The sequence below is a fragment of the Canis lupus genome, chromosome 15, assembly GCF_048164855.1.
Source record: "Canis lupus baileyi chromosome 15, mCanLup2.hap1, whole genome shotgun sequence".
Taxonomy (NCBI): domain Eukaryota; kingdom Metazoa; phylum Chordata; class Mammalia; order Carnivora; family Canidae; genus Canis; species Canis lupus.
Genome location: NC_132852.1, coordinates 1,694,772 through 1,709,712, shown reverse-complemented (window position 1 = coordinate 1,709,712; position 14,941 = coordinate 1,694,772). Strand labels below are relative to the sequence as shown.

At 38.3% G+C, this 14,941-nt stretch overlaps 1 protein-coding gene across 1 annotated transcript in view; it reads left to right on the top strand.

Annotated features, from left to right (window-relative positions):
• CSMD1 (CUB and Sushi multiple domains 1) overlaps positions 1-14,941 on the top strand; it is a 1,871,580-nt gene that overhangs the window by 1,131,876 nt on the left and 724,763 nt on the right.

Here is a 14,941-nt window from a genome sequence, read left to right as displayed (position 1 = left end):
ATTGTTAAGGTGACTTCTCCCAGAAAGATTTATAAACAACAATGATAAAGCAACGATAATTGAAAACACATTAGAGGGGTTTCTCAGCTGTTGATCTTCTAGAAATCCTTTGTCCTTAATTTCAGATGTAAAAATAAAAACCTGTCCTGTTTTATGCTATTGAAAACATTTGGTTTTTATTTTTATTATTATTTTTTTTGCTAAATAAATAGCACACTCTAGCATATAGCCATCACATGATATGCTCTTTACCTCCTATCAAAAGAAATGCATTTAGACCATAGATCCACACAGCTGGAAGTCTACAAAGGATTAGGAGGTTGCTTCTAACGTGGCCCTACCGTATGCCAAATGATTCTTGACGTTAGAGTCAGCACGTGGGCATATATAAAGGCATATATATTTGATACTTCTCTGTTGTGAAACCTTTAGGAGTATAAAATAGGCAACAAGAAAATAAAATGAAATCCCAAAGATCAAAGGCACTGAAATTCCAAAACTTCTTTCTGAATTAGTATTATCGTATTTTCTGTGGTTTGATTTCAGGATAAGTTCAATAAGTTGACAATATACCTTTATAACTTACTGGATATATGGATACCTTCCTTTGGAGCATTTTGATAACTAAAGTATTGCATTCCCTAAGAAGGATAGACTTTTAATAAAAAGTAAGTTTTTTTTTACTTTAATAAAAAACAAATATCGGTCCAATTTGCAAAGAAACATCAGACATTCTACTGGGTGCTAAACCTAATCTGCTCAGAAAATCTTAATACTAGTGGAGAATTGCACCCATTAGTTCAACAGATGCCTGTTGTGCATTTGATGTTTGGCAGACCCTTAGCTAGACACTGGAAAACAAAGGAAATGGAAATCAGCACCGCCCCCACTGAGCTCCGTGCGTCTTGGAGAAGACATGGGGTTCCAGTGGAGTGTGAGGGGTCTAAAGGGGGCAGTAGGAGAGAAGCAGCTGGGGGCCGTGGAGACAGGGGCCATTCTGGTGACCATGAGGGGCAGCTGTGCAGGTGTCCTGGCTACAGAGTTTACAGTCTGCAGGAGGCACTGATGATGAGGATTTGGGCACCCAGGGAGGTGTCAGAGGTCTCGTTCACACAGACAAACGAGTAGCTCCTGAGGGGACAGGGCTCAGTCTCTGGGGTAGGCTGGTTCAGGCAACCAGAACTAGAAAGACCTTTGGTGACAAGATGGAAAATGGCTTTTCATCCCATGCTACAATGGAATGGAGGTGCTCTAGGGCTGCCACACTGGGGCCCACACAAGTTACCTTGTAATGTGGAGCTTTAACAACAGGGATTTACGTACTGAGACTTCTGAAGGCTGGAAGTCCAAGACTGAGCTGTCGGCAGGGTTGGTTTCTCCTTCCTCTGGTCTCCGCATGGCCTCTTCTGCAGGCGCACGTGCTGCTTGGCAGCTCTTCCCAAGAAGTGGTGATCCGAGAGTGGTCCTATCAGCTTTGGGCCCCAGCTCTCTGACCTCATCCCACCTCCGCTTCCCCCTTAAAGGCTCCATTTCCAAATATAGTCACGTTGGGGGCTAGAGATTCAAACCTAGATTTTGAGGAAACACATTTCAGTCCATAATAGGGACCATTACAGGGTTTTAAGTAAATGGGAATTTTAGGACTATGACTTTGAATGTGTTGCAAAAAGTGGAATGGAGAGAATAAATATTACAAGTATTTAGCAGAGTCGAGCCCCCTTTCCTGACAGAGGTGACAGGCAGACAGAAAGCTCTGTGTCCAAGGCTTCTCGCTTCATGCTCGCAGCCTTACACCTGGCTTGTCCTGGAGCCAAATACGAAGAATGGTTTATCTACCGGGCTTTGTGGTTGTTGTTCATATAGTGGCCTGGGCCAGGGGGAGAGGGAAGAGACTTTCATGCAGGTGCTACCCTGAAGCAGGGCTACGGCAGCCCTGCCAATATCGATCAAAACCGATACCCAGGCGTCCCTTACTGCAGGCCACAGATGACCCGGGGCAGCCACATGGATTCCACCCATTTGTCTCTCCCACTTAGAAACCACACGGGAGTGGTTTAGTTCCAAATCCCCACAGAAAATAGAAATTACATCAAAGGCATTTCTGATGTGACCTTACTAGCTGGGCCTCAGCTGACACAGCTGTGGCTGCTGCGAATTCATGTCCCCTTGGATTTCCAAGCTCTGATGAACGTGTACACTGTCCAGAGGGTTCCAATCACAGGGCTGGTCCAGAGTGAAGAGTCCCAGCTTCCTTACTCAGATGAGACCGGACTTCGTATCTCTGCAATTAAAATAATGTTAATCACTCAAAGAATAGAATGCTATCTACTTCATGAGAAGTTTTGAATGAAGATTAGATGAAATAAAGCATGTGGCATATTCCCCCACCTCAGGAAATGGAGCATAGTTTCAGCCACCACATTAAATAAAACTAACTCCCACTGAGTTATTGCCTTACAAAGAACTTAAAGGGACATTTTAGGAACATTAGCAACAATTAGCAAGAATGTCTAAGGCTTATAGTAATGCAAATTTTTGGCCTTGAGTCTTTCCAGGGACTAAAATACTGTAATATCTGAGTGAGTTTTTATGATAAAAATGTTCCTACTCGCTGAGTGTACGGGTTGGGAGGAGGAAAAGCAACATTTCTTAAGAGTCTGATATGGACTGCACAGTCTCATGTAATCCTCCCACCAACACACAAAATAGATGCTATGAACATTTTCTAGTTGAGGAAAATGAAGTCCTCTCAATATTTGAGCAGGTTTTAGAGGTAGGTTTCTCCGATTCCATAACCCAAATACTTTCCACTGTACCACTCTGCCCCTAAAACTAGCCTCCACATCACACAGTTCTGACCTGAGTTTAAATCCCAGCTCTGTAAGTTCATACCTGTGTGATCTGGGCATGTTCAGGATTTGCATAAGCCTTAATGACCTCATCTGCAAACCTATTCGAAGATGCTCAGTGAAGGCTAGCTATTGATATATTTATTATATTTGCATATGTTTTACAAAACTGTCAGAATGCCAAGCCCTTAAGAAATACTCAAATATTTTCTAGTCAGTTTTCAAAAGCATATCAATTATTTTGATAATAGCACATGAGAGTATTACCAACATGGCAGCAAAGTCAAAAAAATATATATATATAAAGGTAGGTCACATTTTGGTAAGGTTTTATTGTGGACGTGCTGAAACGTCCTTCACATTAAGGTAATACAGGTTTTATATATATATAGAATATATATGTACATAAATTCTAAGATAATATTAGGAAGTGAAAGGTAACAACCCAAAATATACGATGCCTCTAGACTGCTTAAAATGTGCAGTTACATTTTATAAGGTTGAATCAAATAGTTGAGGTCAAACATTTACTCAGATACTGGAACATTCAATAATCCAGCACATCAGCTACACATCACTCACCCATAATTGCTAAAGAAAAAAAAAAAAAAACTGTCTTCAACCTCCCTCTTCAAGAAGATGTGTGGGGGAAGATTTCGTGTTTCTTATATCTTAGCATTTACCTACACAAATCATTAGAGCGATGTTTCCCCCAATGCAAACGAAGCTCAAGCTTCAAAACTAGTCTCTCACACAGACCCCTTCTAGCTCAGAAGATGCCCCTCTTGGGATGTGCATATAGGATCCTGTGCTTGGAGGATTTTGCAAAAATAAGATATTTGGCATGTGACTGGTAAAGTCTGTTCTCTCCCTGCTCCATCTTTCCCTTTAGGGTGCTTGAGTACTGTTACTTGGCGGATAGTGGGTCTTTTGGGAACGTACCAAAGGGAAGATGAGCCATCACTTATTTCAGTACTTATGGATCTGCCATCACTTTTATGTCTAACTGAGTTATCACTCATTCCCCTAAGATAGTTCCTCTGTGACCTCAGCTTAATCACAGCACCCAGTGCAGGCTACGGGCATTCTGGAGGTGAGGATGTGTTCTAAGTTCCAGGCACTGGAAGGAGGTAGGCTGTGGGTGTAGGTAAAAGGTTGATACAGACAGAGCCAGGAGCTAGCCTGTGAGATTAACTCCATGGAGGCTTTGTCGAGTTGAGCCACAATGCTAACAATATATATGTACCAAAATGAGTTGTCACACTGGCATACAACTTCCCAATAACAGTGATATTTATAAAACAAGTTTGATGAAATATTTGACTAAGACAAGCCCAGATGATTGTTCTATTCTCCCTACAAAAAAATACTACAAACTCAGGATTTCATGAAGACGTGATCAATCAGCCAAAGCTGTAGAAAAATACATGTTATAGGGAGAGTCAGAGATGACTCAGAATGACTACTAGGCCATTTTGATTTCATATTTTCCCCAATATTTCAGTTGCTTATAGAACTGTTCAGCTTTTTAAACACATATCACTTGTGGTTTCTTCTCTAATTCTAAAAAAAGAATCAATTTTAAACTTAATATAATATTCATAATTTTGTATCTTTGTTCATTGGACAGTCACCTGAACTGTATGACCTTTAGGCTTGCCAAAACCTAGATCAGCCTCTGGAAGCTATTATGACAGTTTGATATCTTGTTCCAAAGTTTTATAAAGAAAAGTAAAACCATCACATTTCTTTAAATGTCTCCCACTGCAAATGAAATCCAAGAATATTGGAAAAGGAGACGTACTCACTCATCTTCTACCTTCTGCAAATTCTGTCTTGCTTCATTCTTATCCCACCCCCTGTAAGCTTTGCTCTGAGTTTTCTTTACTTTTGACAGCAACTGGATATCACAGTGCCATAGATGAAATATCTCTCTCGTGCTTGTGACATTCATAAAGACCAGCATAAAATTAAGTGTGTCTAATTAAAAGAAAATAGTTTTGCACTACCCTGAGCCCCCAATTATAGAACTGCAGATAATTTTTAAAGTATCTAATTAAAAAAAAAAAAAAACCTCTAAGATATTCTCCTTAAAAATATGCCCTTAAAATAGTTATTCCACTTCTTATTGATTTGTTGTCTGACATTGGGCTATTTACAGGAAAATAAATGCTCGGTGCTAAGGTTGAAGTAAGTGTTCAGTGTTAATGCTAACAAGAGAGTCTAATTGAAAAGTACATTGATCCTATTTCCTGCCTCCAACTATATGAATTACTTTCTTGATTAACTAGAATTACCAAGAAAGTGTCTCCTACTTCCACACCACAATTAGAAGCACATATGGCTGTTAAATATCTAGGTGCCCTAATTTAAATTCACTGACATGTTTTGCTCTGGTTCTGTTAAAGAGAACATTATTTTTACACCTGTCTTATAAATCCTTAAAAAAATTATATTGCCTTAGTAGTATTCAAAGCTGAACTATAGGTGACTTAACTTCCAATATGATGAAGAGGCTAATTAGAAAAATCAATCATGAAATGTCCATTTGGCTTGAAACCAGTTTGATAGAGGCCATTTGAAAGGTATTTGTGAGCTGAATGATGTTCAGGTGAACTATAACCAATGGTCATCATAATTAAATATTCAACAGCTTACTCACATATTGATTAAACATAATTCATTAATCATCTAGATGTTGGGTTCACTTCAAAATCACAAATTTGAAGACATCAATAAATATTACCTATATATTAAGAAAATGAGTTTTAATCAAAATAATTGATTTTTTAATCATAATTGTGGCTCACCACAATACAGAATTAGGATGTCTGCTAAGTGCTAGCTGTGGTTTATAAAGTAAGCTTAGGTGACAATTTATTAACATAGGTTCATGTTCTAAATTATGACTGAGAAGATTTATAACCCAGGGGGAATGTCTTATTTTACATATTAAATGTAATACTGTGTTATGGTGTTTATATCTGTCCCTGTGGATACAATAATATGCACACACAAAATTTAAATATTAGCAGACAGAAAATAGAAAAAGCAATATTATTAGGCCTATTATTAATTTAGGTGTACCTATCTTTGTGAAATATGTAGAACATATACGCATTCAATATGCATGGACTAATGGACTTCTATTTCTTTCTTTTTTAAAAAAAGATTTATTCATGAGAGACACACAAAGAGAGAAAGAGAGAGGCGGAGACATAGGCAGAGGGAGAAGCAGGCTCCTTGCAGGGAGCCTGATATGGGACCCAATCCCAGATCCCAGGATCACAACCTGCGCAGAAGGCAGGCACCCAACCGCTGAGCCACCCCCGGTGTCCCTGGACTTATATTTCTAATGCCAAGACACATCTCACTTTCAGAAGTTGTCCTGATAAATTCTCAAAGGGAGAAGGATCATATGCTCAATTTAAAAAAATAGTATTGTTCTACATACATATTTATAGTTTAAGACTTTGTATTTATCTCCTCACTTGTCCACTTATGTATTGGTCCTTTCACTTAGTTATTCATTCAGAATTTACTTTACAACAAATACAACAGTGTTGATTTTTCACACTCAAAATGTGGGGGCTGAGGAGCCATACATCAGACACTCATTAGAAACATACACTCAGATTTCCCACCAGATATACTGATTCAGAATCAGTAGTTTCACAATACCCCCAACTGCTATGTTAGAGAAGGTTCTGGTTAGAAAAATATTGCTCTAAATTGAATGCTTCAGATCACACCTGTAGAAGATGATCCATTTCATGCCCTTGTGCTGTTGGATCACATTTAATGCAGTACAGCTGATGAAAGAAAGAAAGAAAGAAAGAGAGATAGAGAGAGAGAGAGAGAGAAAGAAAGAAAGAAAGAAAGAAAGAAAGAAAGAAAGAAAGAAAAGACAACCAACCAGTGATTTCTAGTTAGACATTCTACAGTTAATAATTCCCTGATATGCTCATTGCCAACCCAGTAAAGCCTGGCTTGGAAATTTGAGTCCAGTTTTATTTAATCAGTAATATGCTTAAGAAAAAACTAATACATTTATAGATTATATTAAAATATTTGAGAAAAAAAAATCTTCCAATTCTACAACCTTCTTGAAGTTGACAAAAGTTCTTGAACCAATCTTTCCAAAACTCTTTTCTTTCTGTGAATGAGATTAGAGATTAGAAACCTCTAGATTCTCTAGTTCTAAAAAAGGAGAACTAGAGACTAGTTCTAAAAAAAAAAAGAAAGAAAGAAAGAAAGAAAGAAAGAAAGAAAGAAAGAGAAAGAAAGAAAGAGAAAGAAAGGAGAAAGAAGAAAGAAAAAGAAAGAGAAAGAAAGAAGAAAGAAAGAAAGAAAGAAAGAAAGAAAGAAAGAAAGAAAGAAAGAAAGAAGAAAGAAAGAGAAAGAAAGAAGAAAGGAGAAAGAAGAAAGAGAAAGAAAAGAAAGAAAGAAAGAAAGAAAGAAAGAAAGAAGAAAAAAGAAAGAAAGAAAGAAAGAAAGAAAGAAAGGAGAAAGAAGAAAGAAAAAGAAAGAGAAAGAAAGAAAAAGAAAGAAAGAAAGGAGAAAGAAGAAAGAAAAAGAAAGAGAAAGAAAGAAAGAAAGAAGAAAGAAAGAAAGAAAGAAAGAAAGAAAGAAAGAAAGAAAGAAAGAAAGAAAGAAAGAAAAATAGAGACAGCATGGGGGTTGTTAGGGCCTGAAGGACTAGTGACATCATGACATCAAGTTTGAGCCAAGACAGTTTAATTTGCCTATTACCTGATTCATGCTGACATTTGGTTCTTTGATTGTGTAACTGCTATCTCATAAATAACGCCATCAACATTACTTAAGAAACCTGCTTGACATCACATCCTGGACAGCAATTCTGGCTGGCCATCGATCTTGAGCACCGTAATCGCCATCTGGATCTCATTTTCCTTGTTTGTGAAATAGACTCATTGCCCTGGAAGTTTCCTAATGTACCTTTAAGTGCTGTATGTATTCATGGAAGCATCAAAATCATGGAGATTCTAAAGGACAGCCGATATTCTTAATGCTGTAGTTGACATTTCAATGAGGTAAGGATTAGAAGAATGGTAGCAGGAAGTTATCAAAACAAAAAAAGTTCAATGGCACTTACCTGGAGACAATGGTCGCAAATTATCTACACTTTACAATATCTACAAGTATCTACGTAATGAGAGCTATGTGCAGGGGCAATCGAATATTTGGATCAGGGTTCTCTTATAACCGATGAGCTCTAACAGTGTTTTGGCCTCTTCTAAAACAAAACATTTTTCAAGGATCCACGTGCTGATTAGTTTGGTGTTCAAATTATGATCTTAAAATCATACGATTATAAAAGTGGGAATGCTTACAGCTTGTAACAGCTATAAAACATGCAAACAAATTAAATGCAGACAAAAGTATATAAATGAGAATTTTTGAAAACATTAAGTAACGTGACAAATTTTAAGTAACAAATTGCCACTCAAAACCCACTCTTCTCATACAAATCATCATCATCATCACCATCAATGTCCTTTGACATGCTCATGATACTCTGATGAAGAACTATTAAAAAATATGGCAAAAGTTTCTTCTATAGGGAACACTGATATAATTTGCTTTCCTCTGGCCCAGATGTGTTGTTTACATGGCAAGCTCACTTGCCTCTTTCTCTCACTAGCCTGGGGATATTAATGTAGTGCTACTTACAGCCTATGGAATCTTAAACCCAATATAAATAAGGTGGCCGTGCTGATAATACAATATACGGTTACGTAGAGTTATATAATCATAAAATGAAAAGACAGAATTAAAATCTAGGCACAGAGAACTGGAGGAGTCCTAAGAGGTCTTCAGATCCCAGTTTGAGGTCGCCATTCTCACCACCTAAAAGGTACTTGGAAGCAACGTATATAAAGAAATATGTTACGATCATCGATCATCAAAGCTTCTACTACCAGCGACCAGACTGGGGGCAACTATGAGTCACAAATTTCCCCATATCACCCAGCTACAAACTTATAAACCTGGAAAATGTCTCCTATGTATTGAGGACGGGAAGATCAGATGAAACTGCAGCAAGAGGCATGAGTACGACTGGTAATCCATCATTTGAACACTGGAAGTGCAAACAATCAGATGTTTTTTAATCCACGTGGAGTAAATTATCTGTTATGTGTCATATTCTGTTGCTTAGAGTAAGAAATGTCACCAATCAAAGGTCAATATGGCAAGTTAAAATATAGGACGCATCATCAACTAATTTGAATAATATTATAGTTTAGAATTGTAACTGTATTAAGCATAATGTTCCCGAGAGTACTTTGCGCTCTGTGATATCTCTAGGTTATCACAATAAACATAAATTTTTACTGCACTAAAATGTGCAGATATAAAAACTGCCTAGGACTGAATGTTTATTAATTCAAAGGTGCACCCATACATCATTTTGAATACACACGTTCTCTCGGCTATTGCCGATTTGCCTCTATCCCTCAGAGTTCATAATAGACAGTTGCATGAATCCCCAGGTAGAAAAACCTGAGAGTTTTTGCTGTAATTGAGCCCTGATATCAAAATAGAAGGCGGCCTTTCCCTCAGACATTCAAACCTTCCTGAAATTCGATCAATGGATCATCAAGGATTTACTGATCCCTCAGGACAGAGCTGGTGGACCAATCACTGTCGGCCACCGCCGGGCTACAGCGACAAGCTGTGCTGACCTTGTTCGAGAACCTCAACCCCCAAGACCTGCGTGTGGAAGACCTTATCTCTTATCCCTCCTACTGCATCGCACTTAATTTGTACTTTGCACTTCTTTTTGCCCAGTGATTTGTTCACATTATATTGTTGTACTCCTGTCTCTTTATGTCTCTAAAACCAGCCTCACTGACCTCGTTGTGAAAATGTGAATAAGGCAAATGTGCTAGAACATCCCTCAACTACTGTAGCAGCATTCTTACTACTGAAGGGAAGAAGCACAACTCTACTACTTGGGCTTCGAGGTTCTCAGGTCACTGACAAGCCCCCTGACTCCTTCCTGCCCGGTAGCCAGAGTTCAAAGTGGCTCTTTCCTGGGTCCATGGCTGTACCCGCTCCCTGCCCCCTTCCTTACGATCAACCTCTGTTACTCCTGCCCCTGCCCCCTTCCTTACGATCAACCTCTGTTACTTTCTGGTAGTTACTCACTACCCAGAAAGGAGTTTATAAGGTTGAATCTTGGCTTTTACATTTACAAAAACGCCTAATCAGAAGCAAATTATTGTATCTCTCTAAGGCACAATTCTCTTAGCAAATAAAGTGGAGCCAGCTACTTTGCAAAGTTTCGTGACTATTAAATTACATCATGCACTACTTGGCCCTTTTTAGATATTGAATAAATAGTAGCTATATCCAGACTTTCCTCCATCCACTAATCATTCTTATCTCAAACCGCTTATTTTTACTCTAGCTCTCCACGATTAGTGCACTAGAATACACTTCTTTGATTCACTATTAGTTTTTTGTAGTTGGGACCTGATACCTGGAAAGCCCTATGTCACGCCTCCACTGTTGACACCTACTTGCTTTTCCAGGCTTGGCCTAAATGTCACTCCCTGAAGTACTGATTTATCCGCAGGTGCGGTGTCTTCATTCTGAAATCTTACAATATTTTTGTTTATGACACTTTTAGAGAATGAAGTAGTTCTGCCGTATATCATATTTGTATAAATATTTTTATAAATCTATACTTGGCGCAAAATAGAAGTCTACTTTGCAAAATATGTGTTTCTTGGGAACCAGAATTATATCTCATTTTGGAGCCACAAATGCATAATACGAGCTGAATTACAATATAGATTAATACTATCTTTCCTTCTAAAACAGATTCTAAGTTCTTTGGGGAAGGATGCTGGTCACTACAGTGTCATCCAGTCTAGTTCTAGAAACACAGAAGAGTTGAAACCTTTGTTTTTATTATGATTATAATGGACCTACGCTGTTCTTCTCAAACTTCACGGTGTCTATGAATATCTCAGTGATTTAATTAAAATGCAGATCTTAAAACAGTCTGTCTGAGCTAAGGCCTGAGATAAGGAATTTTAAGAATCTCACTGGTGATGCCAAAGCTACCTGTGTGAAGTACACTTTGGAAGACTAGGAATTAGATGATCTCAAAATACATTTTCAATATGTGACCTTTTACGTCAATGAAAAGATGTTGTGGAGCTGCATATATAGAATATTTTTAAACTAGGATTTGTACTCAAGGCTGACTTTCTCTGTGTTTACTTTTCCACAGAACCGACACCCACTTAAATCTCCGTGGGGTTGCTGGTGCAACCTCCTTGATATTTTGTAAGAGATTAAGAAAGAGTCCCTCCATTTGAATAATTGTTGTTAAAGGTAAATATACAGCCAATATGTTCATATGAAGATGACCCATCCTTCTTCATATTTTTTTTACCCATGGAAAAGTATATTTAGATTGTAGCTCTTATACACAAGGAGATGCATATATCCACTGAATACCAAAAATGATTAATAAAAACTAACCAATTTTAAACTTAACATACCAGATATTATTGATCATCTGAACAAAGTTTTTGTTTGTTTGTTTGTTTGTTTTTTTTTTTTTTCCCCCCCGTTGTGAGCAGTGGCATGGCTTCAACTAACCAGGCAGGTTACGTGAGGTCACTGTGCAATGTAATGTCCCACCACAGACTGGTTGAACACCCGTAACTTTCCTAAGCTGGATACATGATCATATATCTGCATCTACTAACCGGTAGGACTCAATATTCTTCACCCATCAGAATCCCTGGGAGGACGTGTCAAAGTACAGAGTGCGAGCTCCACCCCCTGAGTCTCTGATTCCTTTTTGCTGAGAGCATGTGTTTCCAACAGGCTCCCAAGTTGTGCTCATGCTGCTGGACCAGGGACCATACTATGCAAACCATGCTGGGTGATGATCTTGTCTATACCCAAGTCCACACGGATAATAAAATCATGGCAAAGTTGGATTTTGTTTATGTCACACTCTTGTTCAGAATCCTTTTTTTAAAAAAATATATTTTCTTCATTTATTAATGAGAGACACAGAGAGAGAGGCAGAGACACAGGCAGAGGGAGAAGCAGGCTCCCTTCAGGGAGCCCGATGTGGGACTTGATCCCCTGACTCCAGGATCATGCCCTGAGCCGAAGGCAGATGCTCAACCACTGAGCCACCCAGGTGTCCCATCATGTTCAGAATCCTTCAATGGATTCTTCTCTAGTCAATAAAGTCCAAGCACTTCAGCCTGTTAATTTCTCCTCTGACTTCAGACACTGTATGTGTGTGTGTGTGTATATATATATATATATATATACAGTCCGAGTGCTCCCAACATGCTTGTCAATTTTTTTCAGACCTGTTCCTTCACTGGGTAGTTAAGTCTGAAGGGTCTTGTTTTTGTCAGCCTCCCAAACCTTACAAGTTGGGAGGAGGTGAGGAGATTTACATTCTCTTCCTTTGCTTATCCCAAAGCTAACTTCAGAGCTGCAGGGATCCCTCATACAACCTCCGTACACCTTTCAAGCATCATTCTGCAGGCACTGCTGATGTGAGGTGTCTAAGTAAATCATAAATAATTTTCTTGATTCTGGCACCAAAATGCCATGGTATAACACTGAATCGTAACATGGATCTGCTTCACATAAAATCAACTGTTGCAAGGGAAACAAAAAATGTATGAAACATCAATTTGGCACACTAACTACTTCAAAATCCAAGGTGTACCTGAGTCATCTACTGCATAGCCTAAATATATCATGTGGAACATTTAATAAATTTTCACCAAATATGAGAGAGGAATGCTTAATACTTTAGAAAGCTTGTTGTAAATTCTAGAAAGAAACTATTGACAAATCGTATCCAATGGGGAGAATAAAAAACGGGGTTATTCTCAGTGAAAAAAGGTTGAAGAAAAGGTTTTTTTTTTTTGGCAAAACAAAGGAAGCTGTACCATGATCTCTGAAACTTTCTCATTATATAAGGTATTCAGTATCAAATGAACCTAAATGACTATTTTTTTAGATTTGCAAAGTAGAGTTTCCACGGAAAAAATGTATGTAATTATTTACTGTTTATGTAAAAGTAATGTCAGTTAACTCAGTGGCTGGTAGATCTTCCCCACCTCTGGGGGATATATATATATATATATATATATATATATATATATATATATATATATATGTTTTGGTAAGATTTTTAAAATTTATTTGAGAGAAAGAACACACACAAGTGGAGGGCGGGCAGGGCAGAGAGAGGGGGAGAAGCAGACTCTCTGCTGAGCAGCTGAGCAGAGGGCCCAATGTGGGGCTCCATCTGGGACCCCAAGATAATGACCCAAGACACAGGCATATGCTTAACTGACTAAACCACCCAGGCTCCCCATATGTTTTTGTATGTGGCATATATAGGTATATATAATGTGTATCTATATTTTATATATAACATATATATAATGCATGTGCATAATTTATGTGTAATATATTCATCTAACATATATATGTACTTTACGTATGACATGTATATCAGTATGTGTATATAATCTATACGATACATATATAATGTGCATCTGTGTTCTTTATATATAACATATATGTCTATGCAGCATAGGTATACGTATACATAAAGAAGGATATCATTTCTATTTTGTAAAATATAGGAAAATATTAGGATCAGGGCACCTGGGTGGTCAGTCTGTTAAGCATCTGTATTCAGCTCATGTCATGATCCAGGGTCCTGGGACCCAGCTCTGTGTCAGGTTGGGGGGGGGCTGCTTCTCCTTCTCCCTCTGACCCTCCACCCTGGCTCATGCTCCCCCTCTCTCTTCTCTCAAATAAATAAGTAAAATCTTAAAAAAAAAAAAAAAGAAATCCTCATATATAGCCCCCAACATTATCCTAAACTGTTAAAAGCGAACATGATCCATTGGATGTTGCTGGGTGCTACTAAGTGCCATTTGTACCAATTGAAGCTCCTCAAACACTCTGTAAATAGGTTTTATATTGCCATTTCCCTGATTAAGAAAGTGGCTGAGGCAGGTTACAAATGTTCCCAAGTGACATCAGTTAGTAAGCAGACAAAAGAATATTCAAATCTAGACCTGTCTGATTCCAAACCCTGGGCTTTAATCAGTCTTCTATTCACAAAAATTACTTTGTGTATTACTCTGAATGGCAGAAACGCACATTACCTGAAGCCAGATATCTGATCTACAGTAAATGCAAAGTTGGCCGTTTGTATTCGAGAAGTGAAAAAAAAAGTTGAAATTTACCACAAAGGCTTTAAAAGAAAATGCATTTGATCAGTATATCCCATATGCAATTTTAAGACCATGATAAAACATTAAATACTGCAAAATATACATTTAGTGTCTAATTAAAATCATAATTAGGGAAATATCAAAATTCAATTTTATGGGAACTATCCAAATGTGGGGATTTAGGTTTTTCTTACTTTATTCCCCTTAGAACTTTCCCTGTGTACTTTCAGAGATAACTGAAAGCTCTCGTGTTACACTCTAAAGTAATGCTACAATGAAACATTCAATAGCCTATTTGAGTAGGGTATCATAGAACTACTTAGCAGGTTTCTGCTTTCTCTCTAAGAACTTCCCTCAGCGAGGGTGGGGTACCCATGGCTGTGGCTGGTGCCAGGTATAGGGCAACATCATGAAGAAATGCTCTGAGCCAAGGCTAGCTGACACAAAAGCCACCCATTAATTTGTGTAAGGGAAGACAGAGACAAGGTCATTGGGAGCAGTGTATACTTCTGTAAGTCCCTGCCATCAGGGGTGCATGTGAGAATGATCACACCCTACCTGTGGCACCCACCAGACTCAGAATTCATCCCCTGAGACTGTTGACAAACAGCCCGGAAGGTCTCTTATATAGTGCTCATCTTCAGAAACTCTGCATTCTGGGGTTCTTTCCCCTAAAAACAGCCTTGATTAATTTTTTGGGTGGAGGTGCAGAAGACATGGTGATTAGCTGGGGCTGGAAAGGAGCTCTTGTGTATTCATGGTCTCCTCTTAGCACCAGGAGGACTGTGAAGGGCTTAACTTGCAAAAGAGTTGAAGTCT